The sequence below is a fragment of the Lynx rufus genome, unplaced genomic scaffold (assembly GCF_022079265.1).
Source record: "Lynx rufus isolate CCGP_SWC_20201006 ecotype Redwood Valley unplaced genomic scaffold, mLynRuf1.p SCAF_25, whole genome shotgun sequence".
In the NCBI taxonomy this organism is placed as follows: domain Eukaryota; kingdom Metazoa; phylum Chordata; class Mammalia; order Carnivora; family Felidae; genus Lynx; species Lynx rufus.
Window position 1 is genome coordinate 16,626,556 of NW_025814840.1, and position 7,789 is coordinate 16,634,344.

The 7,789-nt window shown below is 49.0% G+C and overlaps 1 long non-coding RNA gene across 1 annotated transcript; it reads left to right on the top strand.

Moving 5' to 3' along the window:
• Window positions 1–5,212: 5,212 nt before the first annotated feature.
• LOC124518711 (uncharacterized) lies at window positions 5,213–7,510 on the top strand. Its single transcript, XR_006963741.1, has 3 exons — window positions 5,213–5,401; window positions 5,606–5,781; window positions 7,309–7,510. It is a non-coding gene; the product is annotated as an uncharacterized LOC124518711 (long non-coding RNA).
• The last annotated feature ends 279 nt before the right edge of the window (window positions 7,511–7,789 follow it).

Consider the following 7,789-nt stretch of genomic DNA (forward strand, 5'->3'; position numbering starts at 1 on the left):
GTAGCAGCATGATTCACAACAGCCAAAGGTAGAAGCAACCTAAGTATCGACGAATGCACAAACAAAATGTGGTCAATTCATACAATGGAATAGTATTCAGCCTTAAAAAGGGAAGAAGTTCTGACACAGGCTATACAACTTGGATGAACCTTGAGGCCATCATGCTAAATGAAATAAGCCAGTCACAAAAGGACAAATACTAAATACTGTATTTACATACATATATACATTTATATACGGTGTCTAGAGCAGTCAAATTCCCAGAGATAGAGAGTAGAATGGTGGTGGCCAGGGGCTGGGGAAGAGGGAGTTGGTGTTTCCTGGGGACAGAGTTTCAGTCTGGAAGACAAAAAAGTTCTAGAGGCAGATGGGGCTATAGTTGCCCAACAATGTGAATGCCATTGAATTATACACTTAATAAAAATGGCTAAGAGGGTAGGGGCGCCTGGGTAGCTCAGTTGGTTAAGTCTCTGACTTCAGCTCAGGACATGATCTCATGGTTTGTGAGTTCAAGCCCCATGTCAGGCTCTCTGCTGTCCTGCTGTCAAGGTGGAGCCTACTTCAGATCCTCTGTCCCCTTCTCTCTCTGCTCATGCTCCCCAGCTCATGCTCTTTCTCTCTCTCTCTCTCTCTCTCTCTCTCTCTCAAAAATAAACATTTTTAAAAAATGGCTAAGAGGGTAAATTTTATGTTGTACGTATTTATCCCAATTAAATTTTTTTTAAATGTTTAAAGAGGTCAAATTGGATCACCATGCTATGTGGCCCAAAGGGCCTCCCATTCTCTCCCTCAGGGGTGTCACCATCTGAGGATGTCCCCTGCATGTTAGGGCCCCAATCACAAGAAGAAGAGGATTCATGGGGCCGTGGGAGCTCAGGAGGGAGCAGGGGTTGGCTAAAAAGAGGGGCTAACTCTCATATGCCCATACAGTGAATCCCAAAGGCAGTAGGGAGAACACTGAATTCTGGCTCCAATTACCAACAGAAAACTACTCAGCAATTTCCTACCTTGAGAAAGGAGTCCTGTGATACCTATATTGTCTTCTGGTTTAAAAAGACTTTTAACTATTTCTTTTTAATGCAAGGTAATTGTCTCCCAGATAACCCTTCTAAAGTCGAAACAGCGATGCCAAGGGGAAAATAATTTCTTTGAAATGTCATTTCTTTTACAGCTAGATGAGCCTTTTCTAAAGCTACTCAACCGAGGGTTCTGAAATCCCCCTAAGCCAGGTTACAGATGCTGCACAAAGCAGCTACCGGATGGGAACCCACGTTCCTACTGGGTTCTGGTGAGATGTCAGGGGGCCACCGTGCTGCATGAACAACAAGCCAAGAAGACCAGACATGAGAAAAATGCTCACCAAATGTGGGTATGAGAGAGGAGGGCCTGGTGTGTGGATGGCCCAGCTCCTGCACCCACCGGACCACTCATACATCCCATCTCCCAGCGTGGGCCTTCTCAGAGGGCAGCCCAAGAGGCAGGGACCACCACATTCTATGAACCCTAACCCTCAGGAGAGCCGGATCTGGAGGGCACTTCTGGAATGAGCTAGAAGGATTAGAAGAAACCCACATTGGGCAGATGGCAGCTCTGAAACTTCTAGAAAAGACCCCCAGTTCCCTGTATGCGAAGTCCCCTTTTTTCACTTTTTTTTTTTCAATTTTTATTTTTTGAAGAAATGTATGATGTCCCCTCTGGCGAGAAATCAATGATTACCATATATCCAGGCTGAGATACTACATCTTAGATTTGTTCAAACCCAAGCCGTCCATCATGCCCTGCCTGCAGTTAAGGAAGGGTTGTGACACATTCAGACCTTGGAGGACAACATTCGTTCCCAACACCTAACTTCAGGGTGGAGCGGGCAGGAAGTAAAACACGGTAAGGTGCAGGGAGGCCCGAAGTGCACTCAGGCTTTGAGAGCTGGCCAGGGAAACCGGCTGTGCCTTCTGTTCTTTCACCCAGAGATGGCTGCATCCTGCCCGTCTGGCCCTGGACAGGCTGAGGAGGGAGAGGTGCCTCACGTGGCCTTCTCCGTCCCTCACCGCCTCCCACTCCATAGTAGACGCTGGGGGGAGGAACATAGACCTGCCGGTCCATGGTTGTGCAGAACCCCCAACTCCACCCCACCTCCAGCCCAGTAAGCTCTGGGATTGGAAGCAAGTGAAAGACAAGAGCTTAGAATAGACCCAGGTGTCAGAAGGCCTCTACACACAGTCCAAATAAGGTGTCTGGAAACATGAGCTTATCTAACTTACGGGGAAAACTGGGGGAAACCTAGGTTAGTCAACCAGTCAGATCAGAGAGAATCCTATCTACCTGTCTCTAGTGCTTTCCTTCTTCCGGACAAATCCTTCCCACCCTTCAGCTTCCAACGCCCTTCCCCATCAGCTCCCTTGTCCTGATCACCCAGTTCACAGGGCTTCAACAACGGTCCACATCACTCCTGCCCCTCTACTAACTAACATCCAGCACTGCTTGCTATTTTCTTCGGTGTATATAAACCGTTCTCCTCTTATGCTCTATATAAGCTTCCTAATACCCTTACAATTCCCTAAAAATCCTAGTATACAGAGAAGGCATTCCAATACACATTGGCCAGATAATATTTATTTTTAAATAGGAAATCTAAAATATGTAATTTAAGAAAACACGATACATGTGAATTTACTTGGAAGAACTTAAAACCAAGACCCAAAGTTCAAATCTACATGAAGTGACCATGTGGGCTTGGGTGACTCACCAATGATTTGATGATCCCAGGGCCTTGTGGGGAAAGCATGTCTGTCTCCCGAAGAAGAAATATGGGCACTCGGGGCCACTGCTGAGAACACAGAGAATAGTCAGAGAAGAATAGACACATAAGACTTTACAAAACACGACTTGGATAGAAATGTACAGTGTGGAAGCATAAATGAATGTATTCTTCTCATGGAAAGAATTTTAATCCTATTTGTCATGGTTGAGGCCGAAGTCTTTTCTAAAACATTCAGGTTAACCAAAGATTCTGAATCGTAAAGAAACCACACATCCCTGTGGATTAGCTTGTTTTCAAAGAATCAGAATCCAATCATATACACACTAAAACACAAACACTCTGCTGAGCACGAGTTCATCTTTCTTCGATAGTTCAGAGAGCACTTGAGGATTCGGAAGTGGCTTCGGGTTGTTGTGAGAAGCTTCTAGCAAGCAGGGCGAGTCCTAGTGTGGAATAAATCAACATTTATGGCGCTTCCATTTTAACTGTGCAATCCGTTTTAATACAACAATTCCTTATTGAACGCTAGATTCTGTGTGGGATGCGGACGTGAGCAAGACAGCACCCCCGCCCCCAGCTGTTTGTGACCTAACAGCTTGCAAGGGATGTAAGCCATGTCCCAGGACGGGATGTTATGCTTCCATCACGGAACAGGGAGAACTCAATCTGACATTAGATGAATGGGGTAATCTAGTTGGCTTTGTTGGTTTACCTCACAGTTCTTTGCCCTTCAGCAAAGCAGAGACTCTATGAACTCCAGAACACTCCTGAATTCGTGTCACCCCAAACAAACATCTCTTGGGACTGGCGAGAAGAAGGGTGATTTAGAGGCCTCTGGGACACAGGGCAACTCTAAGGAGCAGGTCTGTGCTGTGGTCTGAGACCTTCTTCCTCCCACCTCCCTTGCAGGTCCCCTGCCTGCTCCTGCTCCCCTCCTTTAAAAAAAAAAAAAAAAGTTTGTTTATTTTGAGAGAGCGCATGAGCAGAGGAGGGGCAGAGAGAGAGGAGGAGAGAATCCCAAGCAGGCTCGCGCTGTCAGTGCAGAGCCCAACGTGGGGCTCGAACCTGCAAACCGTGAGATCATGACCTGAGTGGAAATCAAGAGTCAGACACTTGGGGCACCTGGGTGGCTCAGTGGGTTAAGCGTCAGACTTCAGCTCAAGTCACGATCTTGGGGTCTGTGAGTTCAAGTCCCATGTCCAGCTCTGTGCTGACAGCTCAGAGCCTGGAGCCTGCTTTGGATTCTGTGTCTCCCTCTCTCTCCGCCCCTCCCCACTCATGCTCTGTTTCTCTCTATCTCTCAAAAATAAGTAAACATTTAAAACAAAAAAATTTTTAAAGAGTCAGATGCTTAGCCAACTGGGCTACCCAGGCGCTCCTCCCCTCCTTTACCCTGCACAGACGGGCAGCTCCCTCACCCAATCTCCTGCATGTCTCACTCTGTCTTGATGTCCGCCTCTCAGAGAACCCAAACCCCACCCTAGAGAAAGCACAGCACGCAGGCGCACATGGCCCTGTCTGCTTGTGGTTTGCCATCTTTGGGGGAGCAGAGAGAGGAATCAAACATGCACACAGGTAGGTCTGGCGGCGGGGGGATGGGCAGGTCCATGGTGCTGAGCCACGGTGCTGAATGGGGCACCTGGCTTCGTCTGGCAGGGTCTCTGAGTGACATCTGGCTGAGGTTGACAGATGAGCAAGAGGTGTAGAGGTCACAAGGGACTCTGCGGAGAAGAGCCAGAGAGGAAGGAACAAGGCCAGCTGGTGGCGTGGTGTGGAGGACACTGCTGATGGGCAGGGGCGGGACGGAGCTGGACGCCGCTGTGTGTCCTGGCCACGTCCAGCCTGGGCCTTTGCCTGGAGAGGGATGGACGGTCTTTGAACGACCTGAAGCAGGGGAGGGGCATGATCAGATCTGCACGTTTTGACAGATCACTCTGTGGAGAAGGGACCACACGGAAGCAAGAGAGGCCACCAGGAGAACAGTTAGAGGACACCACACAGGAATGCCTGGGTGGCTGAGTCAGTTAAGCAGCCAAATCTTGGTTTGGGCTCAGGTCATGACCTTGAGGTTTGTGAGTTCGAGCCCCAAGTCAGGCTCTGTGCTGTCAGCACAGTCTCCCACCCTCCACCACCCTTCCCCAAGCAGTGTGTAGACACACAAACGATCAGGGGCCAAGCGAGTGCTCTTGTCAATGAATTCTCCCAGCAAAGTTATCACCACAGGCTTGCCGACATGTTGTTCTTCACAAGCTGACACTCTCCATCCCTTTGAAAGACAGATTGTTTTCCTAGATGGGATTGTTCACCAGCTGCTTGTGGTGAGCACAGCCACTTCACCGTGATCTAGCATTTCCATAATCTTCAAAGCCACACGCACTGCGGGTACAGACAGGTCTGCAGGGCACGGCCCTCGCAGCCAGCCGCTGGGAGTCTGTGACAGCAAAGCTCTGTCTGGTTTCCTATCAGCCTCGTGGTCACCCAGATGCCAGCGTTTGGACTCCCAAGCTGCAGACATCACTTCCTATAATAGCCTCACAGTCAAAAGGGACAGGTTCCACCCAGAATTGTGGCGTAACTGGCAAGAATGTCAGCCCTGAGTCAAGGAAACTGACAAGACGGCACTGCCTGGAACACAGGAGACAGGTATGTGCTAAAAGTACGAAAATGAGCAAAAGAATGATAGACACAGCACAAGCTGGCTGGGGGAGGGGACATGATTCGCGAGGGACTTCAAGGGTAACGTTCCATCGCTCAAGCGGGTGGTAGTTACGTGGGCACCGACGATATATGCAACCTATGAATAACAGAATTTTTATAACTGTGAGGTAGTCTGTAATGCGTTTTCAGTGCCACAGGCCCTGCCCTCAAGGGGCTCACAGCTCGGTGGACAAGGCAGAAACGTCAACAAGCAGATGCAGAATGGGCCAGAAGCAATCCTACCACAGGAGGGAGGGAAGGGCCTCGTGGAGGAGCTGACCCTGCAGCTGAACTGAAAGACTGAGGCTACGGAGGCCATAAAGGAGGTGAGGTCACTGTCAGTGGAGGGAAGGAATGGAGGTAACAGCTCAAAGAAGTTCAAAATGTCTGGGGCCCAGGCAGGCGTGGCCCCTGCGGAGAAGGAGGCAGACAGCAGGCTGTGAGGAGCCCGGGTGGCAGACAGGTGGGGCTGGAGCCCAAGGCAGGGCCCTGTGCTGGAGAGAAGAGACGGGGAAGCACAGCTGGCTGGTGGAAATCCATCAGAGCCCGTGATGCCACCTAAGGAAGAATTCTGGAAAAAGAGGAAGCTGGGGGAAAGAAGTGACTGGAAATGACTGAGGGTAACCATGTGGGCTCCAGGACGCGTGGGCTGCGGGATATCGGTGTTGCCACGTGCAGCCCGATGCGTCTGGCACCATTCTTGGTGTGTGGACACTAGTCACCTCTTGTCCTCAGTTTTAGCTCTCCAGTGGAAACACTGAATGGTCCCCAAACTTGGCTGCCCAGCAGAGTCACTGGGGTATCCTTCCAAAATTCCAAAGTCCCAAGCTGATGAAATCACAATGTTGAGGCATGAGACTCAGTGCCCCCAGTGGGATTCCAGTGGGAAACCAGGCCTGGGAACCTCTGCTGTAGGAGAAAGTCCTATTTAACATCCTGGTGTGCTCAGAAGCCAAGTGCGTCATGAACAACGTTCGCCACACCACAGAGAATGTTGCTTTGCAGAATCTTCTCTTTCCCTTCAACTTTTTTGTTTCTTGAAACGTGGCTGTTAGCTGTGAGCCTCTACACGTGGACAAAGTGTGGCTTGAAGTTAAAATATGTCCCCATAATCTGTTCTAAATCTTCTAGCCTGGATAAGGCTCCCACTTTCAGTCAAACAGTGGGAGTCCTGGGCCCCACAACATGCCCTCCCACGAGGAAGGGGCCAGGAGGCAGGCAGCTGCTGTGAGCAGTCTCACTTCCCTAAGGCGCAGGGAGGGGAACGGGGGCCAAACAGCAGGTCAACATTCAGCCCACTCTGGAGTGTAAGGGCCAAAACCCACGCATGCAACATGCAGTGTGGATTCTGGACTAGATCCTGCAACAAAGAAAGGATATTGGTGGAAAATCTGATTTAGATCTGTAGTTTAGTTCGCTGTACCAGTGTCCATTTCTGAGATGTAATAACTGTGCCATGATTATACAAGCTGTTAGCATTAGGGGAAACTGAGGAAAAAGAACCCTGTCATGTCTTTGCAACTCTTCTATAAATCTGTAAGTATTCCAAAATAAAAAAAAAAAACTTATTTAAAAAACAGGTACACATGTGTGCACACACGGTTTATGGACCTGTACCTTGCACTAGGAAAGGTTATGGACTCTGGAGACAGACTGCTGGAGTTTAAAATGTAGCTCTCCCAGTTCTCGGTGAATGCTGTTCACCAGCCTCTCTGCTTGCATTGTCTTGTTCCTTAAAGGGGGCTCTAGTTCACGGAATTGCTGGAGAGATAGATAAGATTATGAACTTCACTGCCCTATACCATGCCTGGCACAGAGTAACCATTCAAAAGCTGTTTTTGTTTTCAATTCAGGAATAAAGGCAAGAATATCATCCTGAAGCAAAGACACCTGGACATGGGCACCTGGAGGCAGAGTTCAAGGCAAATCTAAAGCAAAGCAGCCTCAGGCCTGACTCTAAGCCTTTTTCTGTACTGTTAGTAGACTCCTAGAGGCCAATAGGGATCTGTTCTTTCTCTGTCTCTTTCTGTTTGTGTGTGTCTCTCTCTCTGTCCTTCCCTGTCTCTCTGTCTTTCTCTTTCTCTTCTCTCTCTGTCTGTCTCTCTCCCTCTCTCATGTACACACACACACACACACACACACACACCATCCAGCACAAAGTCACAACGTATACTCTCTTGCTGACCAATACCTTCCTACCTCTCTGATCCACTTTTCTGTGTTCTGTTTTCTTTTCTTTCTATGCCTGGATTTACTTCCTCCAGCTGAAGCAAGTAGTTGAGGAATTTAGCAGCAAGAGATTCACAGACCACGTGAAAGCGTTTGCTCTGAAGT